Source organism: Camellia sinensis, chromosome 2 (genome assembly GCF_055761805.1).
Source record: "Camellia sinensis isolate YWXY chromosome 2, ASM5576180v1, whole genome shotgun sequence".
In the NCBI taxonomy this organism is placed as follows: Eukaryota; Viridiplantae; Streptophyta; class Magnoliopsida; order Ericales; family Theaceae; genus Camellia; species Camellia sinensis.
This window is the reverse complement of record NC_138962.1, coordinates 32476906-32499286: the sequence shown is the minus strand read 5'-3', so window position 1 is coordinate 32499286 and position 22381 is coordinate 32476906. Positions and strand designations below refer to the sequence as shown.

General features: G+C 40.2%; 1 protein-coding gene and 1 long non-coding RNA gene across 9 annotated transcripts in view; both read left to right on the top strand.

Moving 5' to 3' along the window:
- Positions 1–22381, top strand: part of LOC114266388 (E3 ubiquitin-protein ligase MBR2-like) — a 282653-nt gene that overhangs the window by 32351 nt on the left and 227921 nt on the right. The gene's annotated exons all lie outside the window — the stretch shown is intronic.
- LOC145807382 (uncharacterized) lies at positions 643–18473 on the top strand. Of its 2 annotated transcripts, none has more exons than XR_014350424.1 (4): positions 643–868; positions 1034–1068; positions 4852–6502; positions 18386–18473. It is a non-coding gene; the product is annotated as an uncharacterized LOC145807382 (long non-coding RNA). The 2 variants fall into 2 exon arrangements; XR_014350426.1 differs by having other exon boundaries at positions 649–868; positions 4852–5841.

Here is a 22381-nt window from a genome sequence, read left to right as displayed (position 1 = left end):
CATTCACTTTTTCCTAATAAAATTTTCCTTCTAATGGTCGATGGAACTTATAATTTGATTATTGATTACTGAACTGGCAATTCTAATTTAGTACAACCTTTAATGCATTGATATACATTTTTTTCATGGCAAAAATGCTAGTGTAGGGTCTCTTTATTTTGGGTACTTTCATTTAATGCATTGATATTAAATTTTTATTTGTAAACTCATCAAAAAATTGTTATTTCAAATATATAAAATGAATCTGATGCCTAAATTAACTGGGAAAAAAAAACTCGAAAATGAACTTTTAAAGAAAAAAGTGTAAACCGCAAACCGCCCGCAACCGCCCGCACATTTGCAAACCCTATCCGCACAAACCGCAAACCGCACTGCGGGCGGTTGCGGGTTGACTTTTTTCCAAACCGCATAGATGCGGGCGGGTCAAAACCGAACCGCAAACCGCACAAAACCGATCCGCGAACACCCCTAGTGCTCCCACTAATTAGGTGGCAGTAGGTCCCGTCATAAATGATGTGATGTTTTAGTCTTGAAGTTGTGTTTTTTTTTTAATTACTTTTTTAATACATTAGTGCTATTAGTGGTGATATTTTTAGTGGGATGAATCATTGTTGTAAAAAAAAACAGATTTATTGGCAATCTGTTAACTCTCACATTTATTTTCTTTTTGTATATACGTCTCTCTCTCTCTCTCTCTCCATCGATATCTCACACAAGCACACGAGCAACCACCGCACACGAGCAACCACCAGCCACTGCCCCTCCGATGATGTTGGTTACACGAGCACCAATCGATTGATTCCGAGCTTGGCATTTGATTCTAATTCCGAGCCTTGGATTAATTCGATGAGAGCCTTGGATTAGTTCGGTGAGAGCCTCGGATTGCATCGCTTATTCGAATAATTCAGTTTCTCCTCTCTCACCTCTCTTTGATTTTGATTTGATTTCTAGGATTTTGATTTTGATTTGATTTCTATTCAATTAACCTAAAATTTTCTCCCTTGCAATTTCATTTCAACTTTATGATCTCAAGCGGCAAGGATTCATAGAGAGACAGGAGCTTATGAGGTATTTTGAATTGTGTTGTGTTTATAGCTCTTCAATGAAAATTTCTATTGATTTGGTTATGTAACATGTTATGGATTGCCAATCGTAGTTTTTTTTTTTAATTATTTGTTTACTGCCAAAATATTCTTTAGTGGTTCTAGGGCTTCTCCTGTGCATTTCTAGGTGTTTGGCTGATGACCAAGGGTTGCATAAGAAATAAAAAACCAAAATTAAATTGGGGAAGAAAGCGGAGCCTCTCTCTTTAGAATCTAAAGAGATAAAGCTCCCCCCGCCGGTTTCTATGGTTCTTGTTAATGTAAAATGTAAATTGTAAAATGTAAACTACCACCCACCTACCACCTCCACTACCACCCACTCCACCTACCACCTACACCTACTACCATCTTCTCCTCTATATATAGGAATTGTAATATACAGATAAATATCAATCAATATACATCAATCAATAATACATCATTATTTTATCATGGTATCAGAGCTATAGGTTAAAGATCTTGGTGTTCTTCGCCTTCCGGCGGGCGGCAACCTTGCCTTGACCGCCCGCCGGATCTCAACCAATTCAAACCTCCCTCTCCCTCTCGGCACCTCACTGCCACAGACACCACCGCTGCCATCACCACACCACAGTAGCAGCAGCCACGGGAAGCACCACATCACTCAATCAATTCACAGACCCATGATCATCAGCTCAATCATCGGCCACTACCTCGCCGCCGCCATCCACATCTCCACCCCACCAGCAGCCTCATCTCCGCCGCCGGCATCTTCGCCTCCGCCCTCGAGGAGATGGTTGACCAGTCCTCTCTCCCTCATCAATGAAAAAAAAAAAAAAAAAAAAAAAAAAAAAAAAACCAGTCAAAAGCTTTTAGTCTAACATGGAGTTGGGTTGGAGTTCAAGTGAGACAGACGACACACATGAGGGAGAAGGAGGATGGAGGTGAGGCACTGGGAGAGAAACACCATACACACACTGGAGACCCACGGCTGCAACCCATCTCTCTGGCTGATCTCTGTCTTTCACCATTGACACAGACCACACACTCACACGGAGTAATACACAGGCAGACCACACACATACATACCTCACTCACTCTTTGATATAGATCACAAACATACACGGGGAGAGGCCACACACTCACGGCATACACACACCATACACCATTCACACACACACACCACCAACTTCATCTTCTCACAGCACACACGGCTATCACACACTGATACACACGCACAACTGAGAGCTACAGACACATACACACTGACAAACACACACCCTTGGAGCTACACAACACACCCAGATACACACCATACATTCACACCCCAATATAGAGAAGCCTTCTCTCTCTCATCTCACCGCCCACTTTCTGAATATAATATAACCCACTATGTTTGTCCTCCACAATGGACAACCACCCACATGCCTTCTCTCTCTCATCTTTTCACTTTCCAACCCACTTTGCATCCACAACCACTTTCCCCACTTTCTTTATTTTATATATATATATATATATATCTCTTTTTTATTATATATATAAAAAAAAAAAAAAACATCATCTCTCCTCCGTTTGATTTCACACTCTATTATTTTTATTTATTTTCTCCAACCCACTTTTCTTATTTCCCCCATCTTTCATTTTTGATTTCAAATATATTTTTATTATTTTTTTTTCTTTATTTTTCTTTCCCATTTTTTTTAATCTCTTTCCAATTCTATTCATCCCATATAGCTTTGCATACCAACCATATTTTATTCATCTCCGGGATCAATCCCGATCACAATTTTACACCAAAAAAAAAAAAAAAACGACCACACAAAACGAAACAAACCAAACAACCACATCCACAGGCGGGATTTTTCTCTACTCTGCCGCCGGTCTTTTCTTCTTGCCTCCGTCCTGGGCGGTCCTTGCCGGTGTTGCCTCCGTGTTTCCCACTCCACTGGGCACGATCACTACTCCCTGCTCCTCCACTGCAGCATATGGCGGCCCTCCAAATCGGAACATCACGGTGGCCTTCCGCTTCAGCTCCTTGTTTTCTGCCTTTAGCACGCTTATCTCTGCTCGCGCATCCTTATACATGCGTTGGAGCAGAGCCAGCTGGGAGTTTAACTGCTGCACCTTATTTGTCCTACTCTGCAGCCGGTGCGACAAGTTTGTAACTGCCGTCATGGTTTCCACACATGACTTCAACGTATACTGATTGGCCTCCACATCCGACTGCACCGCCATTTTTGGCTCCACAGACCGCATCAGAAAGTTCAACGGAGCAAACTCCGGGGCGCTTGGTTGAGGTTCCAGTGCCACCGCACCAGTTTTCTCTCTTGTTGACTCGTTGAGGTCTGGAAAGAGAGTGAGCAGACTCCGGGAAGACGAGGCCATTTTCTGGGCAACAAAGTGTTACAGAATATCTCTCGCAACAGAGTGTTACAGACTCTCTCTCTCAGCACAACGAAGAGTTTTTCAGAGAATTTCACAGGTTTTTTGCCTCTGCCTCGGCCTCAGGCTCCGTCTTGGTTAAATAGCCGAGGCAGCCACGCGCATCGCGCGCCTCTTGACGCCAGACAAACTGAGCACGCCTTTTGATGGCACGCCTTTTGATGGCACGCCTTTTGACAGATTGGGCACACCTTTTGAGGGCACGACTTTTGAGGGCTCGATATCTACATTCATGTATATCTTTTGGGCAGCCTATATACACACTCATACAGTGTCTTCTACACCGGTCAGCTTTATCAATCCCTTTGTTTCAACCTCAAATAGGTTTCTACCTTCACACCTATTTGAGTTTGAGGGGGGGTTATACACAGTATCATGTATAAGTCGCTCATGGCGCACTCCCTAAGTCGCCCCCTTGGTGCACCACCACAATATTCTACAACGGTCCGACATGACCCCATAAACTGTCTTCTACATCGGTCTGACACGACCACACAGTGTCCTGCTACATCGGTCCGACATGACCTCGTAAACTGTCCTGCTACATCGGTCCGACATGACCTCGTAAACTGTCCTGCTACAACGGTCCGACATGACCCCGTAAACTGTCTGCTACAACGGTCCGACATGACCCCATAAACTGTCTTCTACATCGGTCTGACACGACCACACAGTGTCCTGCTACATCGGTCCGACATGACCTCGTAAACTGTCCTGCTACATCGGTCCGACATGACCTCGTAAACTGTCCTGCTACATCGGTCCAGCATGACCTCGTAAACTGTCTGCTACAACGGTCCGACATGACCCCGTAAACTGTCTTCTACAACGGTCCGACATGACTCCATAAACTGTCTTCTACATCGGTCTGACACGACCACACAGTGTTTGCTACAACGGTCCGACACGACAATACCGTGTCTCCTATCCTGTTTTATTTTATTTATCAGTTTATTTTTCTATTTTGTTACTCTCTCCAAACTCAAGTTGGCTAGTACCTATCCTCCTTGAGTTTGAGGGGGGCTGTTAATGTAAAATGTAAATTGTAAAATGTAAACTACCACCCACCTACCACCTCCACTACCACCCACTCCACCTACCACCTCCACTACCACCTACACCTACTACCATCTTCTCCTCTATATATAGGAATTGTAATATACAGATAAATATCAATCAATATACATCAATCAATAATACATCATTATTTTATCAGTTCTGGTGCTATCCTGGCCAGTTGGTTAACTCCTCTACCCTAGACTTTGGGTGTGAGGGGCCTGTTTGTTTGTTGTTATGGATTTTGATTAGTTTCAGTTGTTCTCATGGTGACCTTCATCTGGGCTTGCAGTTCCGGAGTTTCGGCTTTTTTCTTCTGCGAGTTACTGGTGTCGGCATGGTGTTGGTTGATCTCTGGCCTAAGGTGATTCTTTCTGGCGTATAGTGCTTGGAGTGACAAGGGCTTCCCCGTAATAATTCTCTGCTCTGGTTTTGTTCTCCTCCGGCGTTTTTTGCCGGCGTGATTGTGCGGTGTGTTGCTGCCTTGGTCTACTCCGGTCTACTCTACGAGCTTGTATCCAGTATTGGAGTTGTTTGCGGGTTGGATGCCTATATCACTTCGGCAATGGTCGGAAATGGGTGCTTTGGTCCAGTTGTTTTCCAGTTTTGGTTCATGGCGGTTGTGTTCATGCCCAGGCAGTTTTCTGGGTGGTCTGTTGTATGGCACCAGCCTGGTGTTGGTGGCCTCATTGGAGGTTTGTGTTCGCCGGCGATCTTGTGCAGGTGGTGTGTTGTCATTGCCTCAAGGGCTCGCTGGTATGATTTTGCTTCGGCTTGTCTTTGCATAGGGCTACATGCCGTAAGGGTTTTTGTTTTACCTGGCATTGGGTTGCTATCCAGCGCCGGTGTTCTTGGTGGTATAGTTTCTTAGCGTCGTTAATGGAGCTATGCAGTGGTCTCCAATTTTTGCCGCCGTCGTCGGGGATGAGGTGTAAGCTGGGCGTGACAGTCAGTCCGATGGAGTGAGCTGGTTCTTTTCTGTTCCAGCGCAAGGTTAACGAGTTTCCGATGATGGTTTTTTTTTCCGGCGTCGATGCTACTGTGTGGGAGGAGGTGTAATCCACGCTCCCTTTTGTGTACAAATCGGTCTGGTGGGGCCGTGTGTGGGTACGCGCACATTGGGCATTCCTGCATTTGCGTGGGTTCCGTGTAATGGGAGTTGTCTAGGCAACTGTTTTATCTCTGCTGGACATTGGGAAAGAGGATTCACGTGGGTAAAATCTGGCCCACGGTTTTGTTTTAAAACCAGTACTTGGTTTTAAAATTATGGTTTTGAGTTGAGGTGGGTGTTCCTAGTCCCCACATGGAGCTTGGTTAAAAGGTTGTGGTTGACCCACGTATCTTTTTTGGTGGGTCCAGCCACTTAAAATTTGTTTGATCAGCCGTGGTTTATTTTGTTGTCAATTTGATTGTTTTAGTCACGGAGTGCTGTGACGTGTTTAATTGTTTTATTTGAATTTCTTTTTGTATAAATTGTCCATATATCTATTCATCTATTATCTATTCGATGATAGTAAGTACTTGGGGACCAATTGATAATTGGACAATTTTATATTTATTTTGGTTTTATTTTAGTTTTAATCAGTTATTTGTATTAGTTCCCCCCTTTTTTTTGGGGGGGAGATGCGGATTTGTTGTATTACCTGAGGTATGCCCCTTGTAAATGTGTAAATTTTGTCTTTAATTTATGACTTATCCACCCAAAAAAGACCAAGGGTTGCATGTATTTGGATTATAAATTTTATTCATGAAAGATGCAACAATTTATAGTGAAGTTTTTAGGAAGCAATGAACTCCTACATGTTGGGGTTTATAGCATTCTGTTTGTCCTAGTAATAGTATTGAGTAAAGATTCAGGGGATCTCTAAAACCAGTTTGACATTCTGTGTGATATGGGAGGGCCCTATGTACACGGGCAGCAGGTGGCCACACTATGACCTCCCGTAAGAGTTTGAGACTCAAATTTGCTTCTCAAGGAATTTTTGACTTTTTGGTTACCCAGTCTGTGGTTTTTAAATTTAACTATATTGATTTTTTGTTTTTCTCAATATTCAATATGTATTTTATCTTCTATTTATTTTTCCACTTTTACATTCTGTTGGGTTGAAAATGAAGTGCTGCAATCAATTTTATAAATGGGATGATAGTGTTGGAGAAAATACCAGAAACTAAACAATATTATTGATAAATGATGCAAAGAAAATGAAATACAAATAGATCAGGCTGAGGCACGGATATCTCGTTTTCTTTAAGGAGATCAAGCCCACTGCGGTAGGAAGAATCCAAATACCGATGCAGCAGTCACAATACTATGACTTGTCCCCTCCAGGATACAACAGCCCGACCACTTGTCGTATGGTTCAGGCCAACTCTGCACAAGATGGTGAACCCAAAGCTCCACTAATAAAACACCCTTCTTTGCTAGTAATCTCTCTTGTATAGAAAATAGCTTATCTCTATAGATAGAAAAGAGTAGACTATATATATAGGCTATAAGGACCTTACAGTTACACCAAAAATAATGACCATTAACCATGTTCATAAATTCTATTAAACCTCTATTTATGACCAAGAGGTTACCAAAGTAATAAAACCTCATTTATGAAAAAGATAAATCAATAAATAAATATAAGATATTAAAATGGTCCAACAATCCCCCACTCATTTTAATATCAACAAGGATAAAAGAGATTACCAAACAAAGATAGACTAGTATGCATCATGAAGGTGTGCTCTGCATTGAACCTTCATTAGTGAAACAGCAACCTCTACTCCAGAGTCAGTAGTGGTCTCAGACTTGAACTATGACTGCTTAAGGGAAATAAAGTATTACTGCTCACACATAATAGTCCAGGTGTTGACATAAGCTTTAATAGCCAGCACATTACGGCCTTGTGCTAATCCCAGTTTCATGAGCATATTTGAGAATAAGCCTTGTTCTCATAGAAAGCGGCCCCACTTTCATGCTCACATAGGTGAAATCTGTCAAGGATGTTCCTGTAATTTACACACCCCACTCAACACGAGCTACAGAATTTCATTAAGAGTATAAAAACTCAACCCTCCAACATTACAGGACAAATGCACTTACATCATAGGGATGGATAACAAAATATTAAAGAGTGCATTTTTTACAACCACCATATGATTCGTTCTTCCCATTGAACCTAGTTACAGGATCTCTGGTCCCTAGGTTGGGTATCCTCATACATGGTTTTTGATTTTATAGGCTTCAAACCCATCCCCCTCGATGTATTCCAGACCCTATCTCTCGCCAAGGCCTTGGTTAATGGATCCGCAAGATTATCACAAGATCTTACATAATTCACAGTTATGATGCCATTACTCAAAAAGGATCTCACATTACTGTGTTTCCTTCTAATAGGTCTGGATTTACCATTATAAAAATGATTGTTCACTCTACCAATAGCAGCAGTGCTATCACAACGAATTAACATAGGAGGAATTGGTTTTTCCCAAAAAGGAATTTCATGTAACAAATCTCTTAACCAATTCGCTTCCTCACATGCTGAAGCTAACGCTATAAGCTCAGCTTCCATTGTAGAATTAGCAATTATCGTCTATTTTTTAGACTTCCAACATATAGCACCACCACCCAAGGTAAAAATAAAACCCGAGGTAGAGAGAGAATCACCTGACAAAGTATTCCAATCGGCATCACTATATCCCTCAAGTACCGCAGGATACTTGTTATAAAACAAACCATAATTTTTTGTTCCAAATAAATATCTCATAATTCTTCCCATGGCTAGCCAATGATCTCGACTTGGTTTGCTAGTAAACCTGCTAAGTACTCTAACAGCATATGCAATGTCAGGTCTAGTACAGTCAGTAGCATATCTCAAACTACCAATCATGCTAGCATATTCCTTTTGATTAACCACTTCTTTTTCATTTGTTACAACAGACAAATGTATGCTTGCATCAAAAGGAGTAGCAACATATTTACAGTCTAGAAAATTATATTTCTTTAAAATTTTCTCAACATAATGCGACTGATCAAGAAAAATGCCATCCTCAGTCTTGGTAACTTTAATTCCCAAAATAAAATTAGCTTCACCAAGATCTTTCATATCAAAGTGGCTATTAAGCATATTTTTAGTCTCATTTATAATATGCAAATTAGAGCCAAAGATAAGTAGATCATCCACATATAGACTAATAATCACATGTGCATTCTCACAAGTTTTATAATATATGCACTTATCACATTCATTAGTCTTATAGCCATTCTCAAGCATGCAGGAATCAAATTTCTCATGCCACTGTTTAGGAGCTTGTTTTAAACCATAAAGGAATTTAGTTAGCTTACACACTTTGCTTTCTTGGCCAGGCTCCATAAAGCCTTCAGGTTGGTCCATGTAAATCTCCTCATCTAGATCTCCATTTAAAAATGCTGTTTTTACATCCATTTGATGAATTTTTAAATCATGAATTGCAGCCACTGCAATCAACAGTCTAATGGATGTTACTCTAGTAACCGGAGAAAAAGTATCAAAGAAATCAAGATCAACTTGTTGCTTAAAACCTTTAGCGACAAGCCTCGCTTTATATTTATCTATAGTTCCATCCGGTTTAAGTTTTTTACGAAGGACCCATTTACATCCAATAGTTTTACAACCTGGAGGTAAATCCACTAACTTCCATGTTTTATTTGAAAGTAGTGAGTCTATCTCATCATTTACAGCCTCTCTCCAGAAAATAGCATCAGGTGATAATAAAGCTTCTTGTACCGTATGAGGAATTTCTTCCACATTGTAAAGATAATAGTCAGGGCCAAAATCTTTTTCAACTCTAGCTCGTTTACTTCTTCTTGGTTGGATTTGAAAATTTTCTTTTTCTTGAAAAACTTGAGAAGGAGTAGAAGAGCTAGGCATAGATAAAATATTTTCAGATATTATTTGACCCCCACTATTTCTAGATTTGAAAGGAAATTTATTTTCATGAAAAATAGCATCACCTGATTCAAAAATAATATTATTTTCCATATCAAAAAATCTATAAGCTGTACTATGCAACGCATACCCAAGAAAAGCACAAGTGGTAGCTCGTTCACCCAATTTAGGTCGTTTAGGATCTGCAAGCCTCACAAAAGCTAAACAACCCCAAACCCTCAAATAACCTAAATTTGGTTTATGCCCTCGCCACAACTCATAAGGGACAATTTTAGTCTTTTTGTGTGGCACTCTATTTATCACATGGCAAGCCGTCAAAATAGCCTCACCCCAAAAATTTGAGGGAGTACCTGAATCAATAAGCAAAGCATTCGTCAAGTCAATTAACGTTCTATTTTTTCTTTCAGCTACGCCATTTGATGAAGGTGAATATGGTGGAGTAGTCTCATGAATAATTCCCAATGACTGAACAAAAGAGTTGAATCCTAGAGATTCATACTCCCGGCCTCTATCACTTCTAATTCTTTTAATCTTTTTACCGAATTGATTTTCCACTTCAAGAAGGAATTCTTTAAATTTCTCAAAAGCATCACTTTTATTTTTTAATAAATATACGTTTGTATATTTTGAAAAATCATCAATAAAAGTGATAAAATATCGGTTACCACCCCGAGTTAAAATTCCTTCAAACTCACACAAATCAGTATGAAATAATTCTAGCAATTCGGTATTTTTTTTCAACACTTTTATGAGGCCTCTTGGTAATTTTTGCTTTACTGCAAACTTCACATTTCTCAAAATTTTTTGTCACTTTAGGAATTAATTCTAAACTACTCATGATTCCCACATATTTACTATTTATATGACACAAGCCAGCATACCCATAAATTAATAGAAGACAAAGTGTAAGTGGTGTCATAGTGATAATCATAAAATTAATCAGCAAGTAAATTTAAGAGATAAAGGCGACGTTTATACTTATCTGTATTATAGGAAGCCACTTTTGCTTCATGTGCCTCATAGTCTTCATCATTCATCTCTTCGGTTGGGATTTTGTTCGGATTCTTTTCGGTAAGAACATATGCAACTTTCAAAAGGCTAAGGTAAAAAAGAACTTTTCCTTTCCACCTCTTAAAATGAACTCCTTTGAACTTGAAAGGTTTGTTGAGATCTCCAATTCCATCATTGGTTTTTTCTGGTACTTGTTCCATGGTTGATCTCCTTAAAATTGTTGGAGAAAATACCAGAAACTAAACAATATTATTGATAAATGATGCAAAGAAAATGAGATACAAATAGATCAGGCTGAGGCACGGATATCTCGTTTTCTTTAAGGAGATCAAGCCCACTGCGGTAGGAAGAATCCAAATACCGATGCAGCAGTCACAATACTATGACTTGTCCCCTCCAGGATACAACAGCCCGACCACTTGTCGTATGGTTCAGGCCAACTCTGCACAAGATGGTGAACCCAAAGCTCCACTAATAAAACACCCTTCTTTGCTAGTAATCTCTCTTGTATAGAAAATAGCTTATCTCTATAGATAGAAAAGAGTAGACTATATATATAGGCTATAAGGACCTTACAGTTACACCAAAAATAATGACCATTAACCAAGTTCATAAATTCTATTAAACCTCTATTTATGACCAAGAGGTTACCAAAGTAATAAAACCCCATTTATGAAAAAGATAAATCAATAAATAAATATAAGATATTAAAATGGTCCAACAGATAGAAATAAAGATTTAGCGTCTGTAGTGATCAGTTCTATTCTTCTTTTGTTTCCTGTTATTGTGGGGATATTTTATAGGCTTGGTGCCATTCATCATGTCGAGTTAGGAAAGGGGTCAAACAATGCATATCAAGCTCCTCAACACCCTCCTTCATGTACGACATTGTCTTGCATGGGGAGATGAAAACATTCAAACATGCACAGAAACATAATTGAAATGGGGAAAAAAATGTAAACGAAGATATATACACCCAAGACATCTCCTACCCTGAGCTCATATACCATATTATAGCATCACTAATTCCAAAATGTTAAGTTGTTAGGAAAGGAACCCAACAATAACAGGGTATATATTGACTGCTAGTGTCCTATGGATCTCTTGATGGTTGCACAATAAATCGAGGTCATTTTTTTTTTTTTGTTGTAGTTTTAGCACGTGGAATCTTGTTGTAGATAATTTTCTTTTCTTCGCGAGTAAAATGAGCAATATTCAGACTGCTAGTTAATTTAGTGTCTTTTGCTCTCTTTTCAGTTAAGTTTATGAATAAAATTATCTACAAATTATTGCCTCATTCACTGGCCCAGGTTATGCTATAGGGAAGTTTGAAAGTAGCTAGAGGCAGGTCTGTAATGATAATGTTGTTAGGGAAAATCGATGATTCCCCACAAGTAAATCAATCAATGGGAATAAAAACTAATGCGGAAAAATTAAATCAAAGGCAACACAAGAATTTTTACGTGGTTCCCTCAATGTGAGGTACGTCCACGGGATCGAAATCCGATTCCACTATCAACCAAATAAGTTTCAAACGATTACAAACGAGACACTAATGGTCTCACAAACCACCCTTAGGTGAATTCCAAATAATCACAAATAAACAAAGAGGAAAGACCTCACCAAATAGAAGAACCAAAATCTTCTGAACCAGAGTTGAAGAAGACCCAAAATAACGAACCAAATCAGAACCGAAGATGCCCCAAAAATTGAGCTTCACAAAAAACCGAAATTGAACCAAATATTCAATCTTCGGCACTGTTTCCGAAAATTGTAAGCAGCCGCCACTTTTTCCTTTGTAATCCCACCAAGCAAAAAAAACATGATCAATATATATATATATATATATATTGTGAATCTAGGGTTTTTGTAATCAAACCTACTTGTTTCCAAATTGGATTGGGTCTCCACAAATATAATATACAAAAATATATTATACCTAAACCAAGTCAAATTGAAACTCTTTAACAAACCAATTGGGTCCCACACTCCAATAAGGAGGTATATCCCAACAATTCTCCCCCTACCGACTTAGGTGGAGACATCAACCATACCCGCTAAAGTTCGACACTTTAAATGTTTGTCCCTTGACAAAGTCTTTGTCAACATATCTGAAATATTATCATCTGTGTGAACCTTTTCGAGTTGTAACAATTTCGAATCTAACACATCACGAATCCAATGGTATCTCACATCAATGTGTTTCGATCTCGAATGAAAAGTAGAATTTTTACTCAAGTGAATAGCACTTTGACTATCACAATAAAGCACATACTTTTCTTGCTTCAAACCCAACTCTTGCAAAAATTTCTTCAGCCATAACTCTTCTTTGCAAGCTTCTGTAATAGCAATAAATTCAGCTTCGGTAGTTGAGAGAGCAACACATTTTTGTAATTTAGATTGCCATGCCACAGCTCCCCCTGCAAAAGTCATCAAATACCCCGAAGTAGATTTCCGAGAATCAACATCACCAGCCATGTCAGAATCTGTGAACCCATCAAGCATCGGCTTACCATCCCCAAAACACAAACACACCTTCGAAGTCCCTCGAAGATACCTTAGAATCCATTTTACCGCTGCCCAATGTTCTTTGCCCGGATTAGAGAGAAACCGACTCACCACACCAACTGCGTGAGCAATATCCGGCCTTGTACAAACCATGGCGTACATCAAAGAACCAACTGCTGAAGCATAAGGAACTTTCTGCATCTCTTCCTTGTCTTTCTCACTTGTAGGACATTGATTCGAACTAAGCTTGAAATGACCCGCAAGTGGACAACCAACCGGCTTCGCTTTATCCATATTGAACCTCTCAAGAACTTTCTCAACGTAGCTTTCTTGAGACAACCAAATCAGCCCCTCTTTGCAATCACGAACAATTTTCATACCAAGAATTTGCTTTGCCGGTCCCAAATCTTTCATAGCAAAAGACTTGCTCAACTCCAATTTCAATTTGTTTATCATGGTAGAATCTTGACCCACAATTAACATGTCATCAACATAAAGCAAAAGAATAATAAATTTACCATCTGGGAAATTTTTCACAAACACACAATGATCCGAAGTGGTTTTAGAAAAACCATTATTCATCATGAAAGAGTCAAATTTTTTGTACCATTGCCGCGGGGCTTGCTTGAGACCATACAAACTTTTCTTCAATTTGCAAACAAATTTCTCTTTCCCTTTTTCCACAAAGCCTTCCGGTTGCTCCATGTAAATTTCTTCTTCAAGATCACCATGCAGAAATGCGGTCTTCACATCAAGTTGCTCAACTTCAAGGTTCATACTTGCAGCCATGCCAAGTACAACCCGAATAGAAGACATCTTTACAACCGGTGAGAAAATTTCATCAAAATCAATACCTTTCTTTTGCCCAAAGCCTTTCACAACAAGACGTGCCTTGTACCTCAGATTCTTGCCATCATTCTTCAATTTGAAAACCCACTTATTTTTCAGAATTTTCCTCCCCTTAGGCAACTTCACTAAATCATAAGTATGATTTTCAACTAAGGAATTCATCTCCTCTTCCATGGCCTTTTTCCAATCACCTTTCTTTGCATGCTCAATTGCTTCTTGGTAGCTCTCCGGCTCCCCTTGATCAGAAATCAACACAAATTCATTGGGAGGATACTTTCTTGAAGGTTGTCGGTCCCTTGTAGATTTCCTCAACTCAAGTTGTGGTGGTAGTTCTTGAGTTGGATGCTCTTCCTCAATTTCTGACTCAACTTCATTAGAATTAGCATCATCCTCTACATCTTCAATAGGTGGCTGCACATCTCCCCCATTTTCATCATCAACTGAAGATGAAGGCGATAAATCCATGTCAATGAGATCACTAGCTTTTGGCTCCGGTTGATCACCTTTGCCAAAGTCTTCAATTGTTTGGTCTTCAAGAAACACAACATCACGGCTTCGAATGACTTTCTTGTCGACCGGATCCCACAATCTATATCCAAATTCATCACGCCCATAGCCAAGAAAAATACATTGTCTTGACTTACTATCAAGCTTGGACCTCTCATCTTTTGGAATGTGAACAAAAGCTCGGCAACCAAACACTCTCAAGTGCTCATAAGACACATCTTTGCCGGTCCAAACTCTTTCTGGAACATCACCATTCAATGGATAGGAAGGAGACAAATTGATCACATCAACCGCTGTCTTCAATGCCTCACCCCAAAAGGATCTTGGCAATTTAGCTTGTGAAAGCAAACACCTTGTTCTTTCCACAATGGTGCGGTTCATCCTCTCGGCAACGCCATTTTGTTGAGGAGTCTTCTTAACTGTCTTTTGGTGTCGAATACCTTGGCTGCGACAATACTCATCAAATGGCCCAATGTATTCACCACCATTGTCTGATCGAATGCACTTCAATTTCTGCCCTGTTTCTCTTTCAACCATGGCCTGAAAATGCTTAAATACTTCTAGAACTTGATCTTTAGTTTTTAGTAAAAAAGCCCAAACTTTCCTTGAATAATCATCAATGAAAGTAACAAAATAAAGTGCACCACTATGTGTTCTAACTTTTAAAGGACCACAAACATCAGAATGAATCAACTCCAAAACATTTTCTTTTCTAGAAACAACATTTTTATGAAAAGAAACTCTATGTTGTTTACCCGCCAAACAATGAACACAAGTTTTAAGATATGTACCTTTCAAACCGGGTAGAAGCTCTTTCTTGAACAAAACTTGCAGCCCCTTTTCACTCATGTGGCCAAGCCGCTTGTGCCACAATTCGGTAGAAGTATCATCTTGAAGTGCATTGACAACACCTTTACAAATTTTTCCTTGCATCGAATAAAGTGTATGAGTCTTCTTACACTTAGCCACCACCAAAGAACCCTTTGTGAGCTTCCATATTCCATCACCAAATTTGTTGTTGAAGCCTTCATCATCTAGCTTCCCAGTAGAAATCAAATTGAGGCGAATGTCGGGAACATGCCTCACATCTTTAAGCAACAACTTGCAGCCCAGATTTGTTTCCAAGCAAACATCACCCATGCCGATAATCTTGGACAAACCTTCATTACCCATTCGAACAGAACCATAATCTCCTTCGGTATAGGTAGTGAAGAAATCAACTCGAGAAGTCACATGAAAAGAAGCACCAGAATCAATCACCCAATTGCTCTCTTGGCCCACAAAATTGATACAATCATCTTCACAAACAACCATGAGATCAGCATTGGTAGTAACTGCCGTTGTGTCTTCTTGCTTCTTGTCCACACTTTTGTCACGCCTTTTCTCCTTATTCTTGAGCTTTCGGCATTCCCGCTTCATGTGCCCTTTCTCATGGCAATAATAGCACTCAACGTCTTTCTTTGAAAAAGAGCCATCTCTTGACTTGTCACGGCTTTGATCACGACCATGAGGAGTCTTACTCCTCCCCCTTGTTTTGCTTCGGCCTCTCACAACGAATGCTTCCGAATGAGAGGAACCCGCTGATTTTCTTCTAGTTTCTTCATTCAACAGGCTACTAGTGACTTGGCCCATTGTGACAACTCCATCGGGCGCTGAATTACTGACGGTCACAACCAAAGTCTCCCAACTTTCGGGCAAAGAACTAAGTAGCATCAAAGCCTGCAACTCATCACCAAAAACAATTTTCATAGAAGCAAGTTGGTTAACAATACTCTTTATTTCATTCAGATGTTCCGGAATAGGGCTGCCCTCTTTATATTTTAAATTAACCAACTTACGAAACAGAAAAGCTTTATTTGTGGCTGATTTCCTATCATAAAGACCCTCTAATTTTTTCCATAAATCATGTGCTGAAGTTTCAGTAGCAACATGATGAAACACACTGTCATCAATCCATTGACGGATAACACCAACGGCTTTTCGATTAAGCCTATTCCATTCATCATCTTTCATACCCTCGGGTTTGCCAGAATCACCCTCAATGGGTCCATATAAATCTTTACAAAATAATAGGTCCTCCATTTTAGTTTTCCAAGTTACCCAATTGCTTCCATTGAAGCTAGACATACGACCCACATTCCCCTCCATTGATTTACACAAATAATTAAACCCAAATAGACCGTAAGCTCTGATACCAGTTGTTAGGGAAAATCGATGATTCCCCACAAGTAAATCAATCAATGGGAATAAAAACTAATGCGGAAAAATTAAATCAAAGGCAACACAAGAATTTTTACGTGGTTCCCTCAATGTGAGGTACGTCCACGGGATCGAAATCCGATTCCACTATCAACCAAATAAGTTTCAAACGATTACAAACGAGACACTAATGGTCTCACAAACCACCCTTAGGTGAATTCCAAATAATCACAAATAAACAAAGAGAAAAGACCTCACCAAATAGAAGAACCAAAATCTTCTGAACCAGAGTTGAAGAAGACCCAAAATAACGAACCAAATCAGAACCGAAGATGCCCCAAAAATTGAGCTTCACAAAAAACCGAAATTGAACCAAATATTCAATCTTCGGCACTGTTTCCGAAAATTGTAAGCAGCCGCCACTTTTTCCTTTGTAATCCCACCAAGCAAAAAAAACATGAATGTGGAGAATCTAAGCTAGAATTGTTAAAGATCAAGAACATCATATGATATCAACATATAAACACATTTTGATAAATAAAAAAAAATGACCAAATGATCTAATATAGCAATATATTAGTGATCAACAATCTAATAGAAAATGTTATTATCAATAACAAATGATGAAATTTTAATGTTAAGTGTCAGCAAAAATAGGAACAGCGATCATTTAAACTATATTATTCTTGTGAAGGGAAGCTGAGATGAATGGCTTTGTAAATGCACTTGGGGTATTCCTGCAATCTGTATCATTAAAGAGAAAGAATGGAACAACAAGAGTTGAGTATCCATGCTTCAGTTGTGCGTTCATGAAATGGAGAGAGATGGGATAGTTTTTACTAGAGCGTAGAGTACAAAATCAAACTCCTTGTTACTTGTATTGCTTGACCGAGTATTAATCATTCTTGATTGTGAATGATAGACTATTCAATTTATCACTAACAGGTTGGGATGATCAACAGTACTATAGGACAATAATGTGCGTGAATTTCATGTTTGCAGGAAATAATAGATATGAAGGTGTAGTTTTGTGCTTTTTTATGAGAATCTTTCTTAAAAACAGGAAACATTTTTAATGTATACCATCAGTACTAGGTAGCTTAATTAATTACAAAATTTACATTATTGTCTTCCCATTTTTAATTTATATTATTTATGTAACTAGCACAGAGTTGCTGGTCTGCTTCTTGGACTGTTGAATAGCCTTAGGCCTGAGAAACTACCCATTTTACTGTCCTTTCACTGTTTTCATGTTTGCCTCGCTTGTATCTAGTTGTTGGCAATACTCAGAAAAACCCACTAGCTTTTTTGTACTTGGACAGTTCTTTCATAGTGTAGATCATGTGATTGAAAAACATAATTCATTTCTGCTCGAAAAAAGTAAAACTAAATTTGCTGATCTCAGGATTTAATTATTTTTCTTCATTTCATTTTATTTTATTTATTAATTATAAGAAACCTTGTATCTACTTTTTGAATCGGTACATTTTATTAATTAGTACATAATGCTGCTTATATTTCCTGCTTTCCTGTTACTGGCCACATCTGCGAAAAATGGAATTGGTACTGTTTTGGCTCTAGGATCTCTTTAGGCATATGACCTTACTCACTAGATATATAATTCTGATTCATAACAAATTCAAGGATTTTTTTTAGCCATCTTGCTTGCATGTGGTGCAAATTATGCCATCAATCATACTTGAATAATCTTGGTTGCTACTTATATGATTTTTATACATGTGACAAGTTGGTCGAACTCCAAGAATGAAATTATGTTTTCTTTATTTGCACACATAATTATGATTCAGCATAACACATTTATCTTTCATGTGACAGTTGCAACCATAGTTGAAATTGTAGTGGCTTTAAATATTACACTCAGGTTTAAATCTTGAAATTGTCAATTAGCAAGATGAGTGGAGAGTTACTTTATTTCTCATTTAACATAAAATTGAATTTATAACCAATTGTTGTCCACATTATTTCTTATTTTTCCTTGTGTATTGCTCAGAGTTCAAAAAAAGTTGAGAAAAGAATTACGAAAGAGTGTGAAGCTATAATTGCTGCGACAATGGATGAAAGAAGAAATGCATCATTCAGAATTTTAGATGAGTGTTCTACTTCTCCACATGTTGAATCACATGATATGGAAGGAGTTGTAGACTCCACTCAAGTACCAAAGAAGAAAACTAGGGGGGCATCAAAGTTAAAGATGCATGACAAAGGAAAACAGAAGTGTGATGAAATTGATTTCAATGAAAGGTGTAAGTTTAGTTTGAGAGAGAAGCTAGAGAGCAATGAATGAGAGAAGCTAGAGAGCAAAATGGTTTCTGTCTATTATGTGTTATATCTTTACAAGAGTGAACTCTCTCTTTATAGAGAGAGGAAATGTACATTACCAAAGGATGATTGGTAATCACCACCGAAAGAATAAAGTGAAAAGAGAAAGCATCTATATCTAAACAATGAGCAATATTATATTAACAGCCCCCCGCAAACTCAAGGAGGGAAAGCATCTACCAAGTTGAGTTTGGAAACAAGATCATTAAAGCGGCCAGGAGGATGATCAACAAGATCCCAAGTATGAGCTTTATCCAAGGCATGGAGTTCATCAGTCATAGCTTGCTGCCAAAGAGGATTAGTACAAGCCTCACGATAGGAGGTAGGTTCATAAGTAGAGAAGGCAGCAGATCCAACAATATAATCACGAAGATGGATAGGAGGTTGAGTTACCCGGCGTGGTCGACCCGGAGGAGGATCGGTGAGAGGAAGAGCCGGTGGAGAAGGAGGTGTGGTGGCAAGAGGTAGACCTTCAGGTAGAGCAGGCTGGACAGGATCAGGGGTGAGCAAGGGCGTCTCGATGGAGGAGGAACCTGTATCAAAATCAGCAGAGAAAAGATCGATGGAAGGATTAGTAAATAGTGCAATAGTGGAAAGTCCGGGTAAGTGAAAAGAGGATAGCGAGGAAAACATTTGGTGTTCCCAGAAAACGACATGGCGGGAGATACGAAGACGTTTAGAGAGAGGATCCCAACAGCGGAAGCCTTTATGTTCAATGCCATACCCAAGAAAACAACAAAGACGAGAGCGAGGTTCAAGCTTGGTGTGTTCATGGGATTGAAGTAGAACAAAGCAGGCAGAGCCAAAAACCCGGAGATTGGCGTACGGAGGGGGAGTGCCATGCAGACGTTCAAAGGGAGTTTGATTATGGATGACAGGTGTAGGAGCACAGTTGATAGTGTAAACAGCAGTGAGGGCAGCTTCTCCCCAAAAGTTTTCAGGGCAGGAAGAAGAGAGAAGGAGAGCGCGAGTAGTGTCAAGAATATGCCTATGTTTCCGTTCAGCGCGGCCATTTTGCTGGGATGTGCCAGCACAGGAACGATGAGGCAATGTACCATGATGCTGAAGAAAGGAAAGAAAATCTGAATCCCGATATTCCATAGCATTGTCAGAGCGAAAAATTTTGATGGTTTTGGAGAATTGGGTGTGGACCATTTGTGCAAAACGATAATAAATGTGTTTCAATTCAGACCTATGTTTCATGAGAAAAAGCCAAGTAAACCGGGAAAAATCATCAATAAAAACAACAAAATAGCGGGATCCCCCCATAGTAGTAGTAGGTGAGGGTCCCCAAATGTCCGAATGTATAAGATCAAAAGGTGCAAGAGAAACAGAAGTACTTTTATTAAATGATAAAGCAGGTTGTTTGGCAAGTTGACAGGGTATACAATCGAAATTATCGGGAATTACATGACCCAACTGTCCACTAGAAACCAAAGACCTTAAGCGATTAACAGAAATATGCCCTAAGCGACAATGCCAAAGATGAAAGGGAGATAATGAGGGAGGAGATGTAGGTGCAGCAATTTGAGGAGAGGCAGGAACATGAAGGTGAATGAGTTCATAGAGACGTCCATGCTTACGGCCGATCCCAATAGTCTGCCCTGTCTGAGGGTCCTGTACCAAACAATTAGTAGCAGAAAATGTGACAGTTAGACCAAGTTCACATAATTGACCAATGGAAATAAGGTTTAAGGTAAGAGCAGGGATATGATAAACGTGAGGTATGGATAAAGAAGAGGTGGAAACAGTACCAACATGACTAACAGACATGAGAGAACCATCAGCAGTATGTATTGAGGGAATATGAGGAGAGGAAGATAAGGAAGAAAAAATAGTAGAACTAGAGGTCATATGATTACAACAGGCAGAGTCAAAATACCAAGAAGAGTTACCTGGAATGACAGACAAAGCAGTAGGAGGAGGTGTACCAGATGGGGAGAGAAGCTGTTTGAGCATGGCCTCTACATCTGTTGGAGAAAAGCGAGGGGTAGATGGAGTAGGGGACTCAGAGAACCCGGCAGAGGTGGCAGTGTCAGTGGGATGAGACTGATTCCCGGAAGCAGCAGCAGCAGTGTGATGAGACTGATTGCCGGAACGGTGAAAGTTTCCCCGGGAAGAGCCACCGCGAGAGGAGTGGCTATTGGAGGATGAGCGAGAGGGATTGCGAAAACAATCCTGTTGCAGATGACCAGGACCAAGTTTGTTGCAGTAGCGGCAGGATCTGACGGGGCAATGGACCAGGAGATGGGTTGAAGGAAGGCCCCGATTCTGACAGTAGAGGCAAGCAGTAGTCCGCTGGGGAAATGATGGCCGGGACGGAGGAGTGGCAAGAACAGAGTCCACATGATGAGTTTGAAGAGTACCGAGACGAGTCTCCTCGGATAGCAACTCAGAAATTGCTTGTTCAAGAGTGGGCAATGGATGGCGATGAAGCAGAGAGGCACGTACGGGCTCAAAGGATGAGGTAAGAGCCATGAGAAATTGCACCAACCTTTGCTGGTTGCGATGGATAGTAAATAAAACGGCATCTTCGGGGTCATGCCATGCTGGTTCGGAAAGAGCAAGCTGATCCCAAACAGAGTACATTTGAGAAAGGAAGTCATTAATGGACTGAGTGGATTCTTGGCGCATGCGGTGAAGTTGGTTCTGAAGTTGATATTGATGGGCAAGACCAGTAGTCTGGTATCGTTCTTTCAAAAACTCCCAGATGTCTTTCGCAGGAGTAGTTACAGAGTCAAGCTGAAAGCGGCCAAATTGAAGACTGATAGAGGTAATAGAGGTATTACGAAACCAGGTAATGATTTGGTAATTCTTACTGTCCCATTCCTCAAGTCGGTCTTCATATGTAGCAGTATGAACAGGAGTTTCAGTAGTGGCACTGTCTTTTACTGGTTTAGCCACATCCCCGGTGACAATTCGCCAGAGCTTCTTGCCTTTGAGGAAAGAGGACATAGCTTGGGCCCACAGAACATAGTTTGAACCATTTAAAATGACGGAAATGGGATGGGAGGCATCATGACGATCCATAATACTAGTTGAGTAGGGTTAAAGTAATAGAAATAGATCCGTAGGAGCAAAATTAGGTAAAACAGAGTGTACCAGTGAGTCCGGAAGGTCGAAAATAGCAAGGAAAGGTATGCTGGACAGAGATGATGTCAGCAATGATGTCAGCGGCGCACGTTAGCAGAGTGCAGGGAGGAGCACGTTAGCAGGAAGGCAACGGCGCACGTTAGCAGGTTTGGCGCACGCGGGTGCACACTAGCAAAGCGGCGCACGGTACGCGTATGGTAGCAGGCGCGGCGTATGGGAGCCGCGGACGTGTGGGCGCGTGTGGGCGCGTGGCGGAAGTGAGCGACAGGAGTTGGCGCGTGTGGGCGCGTGTGAGAGTGGTGGCGGTCGTGTTGACGCGCAGAGGCTAAGGGTGGCGCGTGTGGGCGCGTGTTGGCTTTTCTGAGAACGGGCTTGGTGCCGTTGGACTCAGGAGAAAAT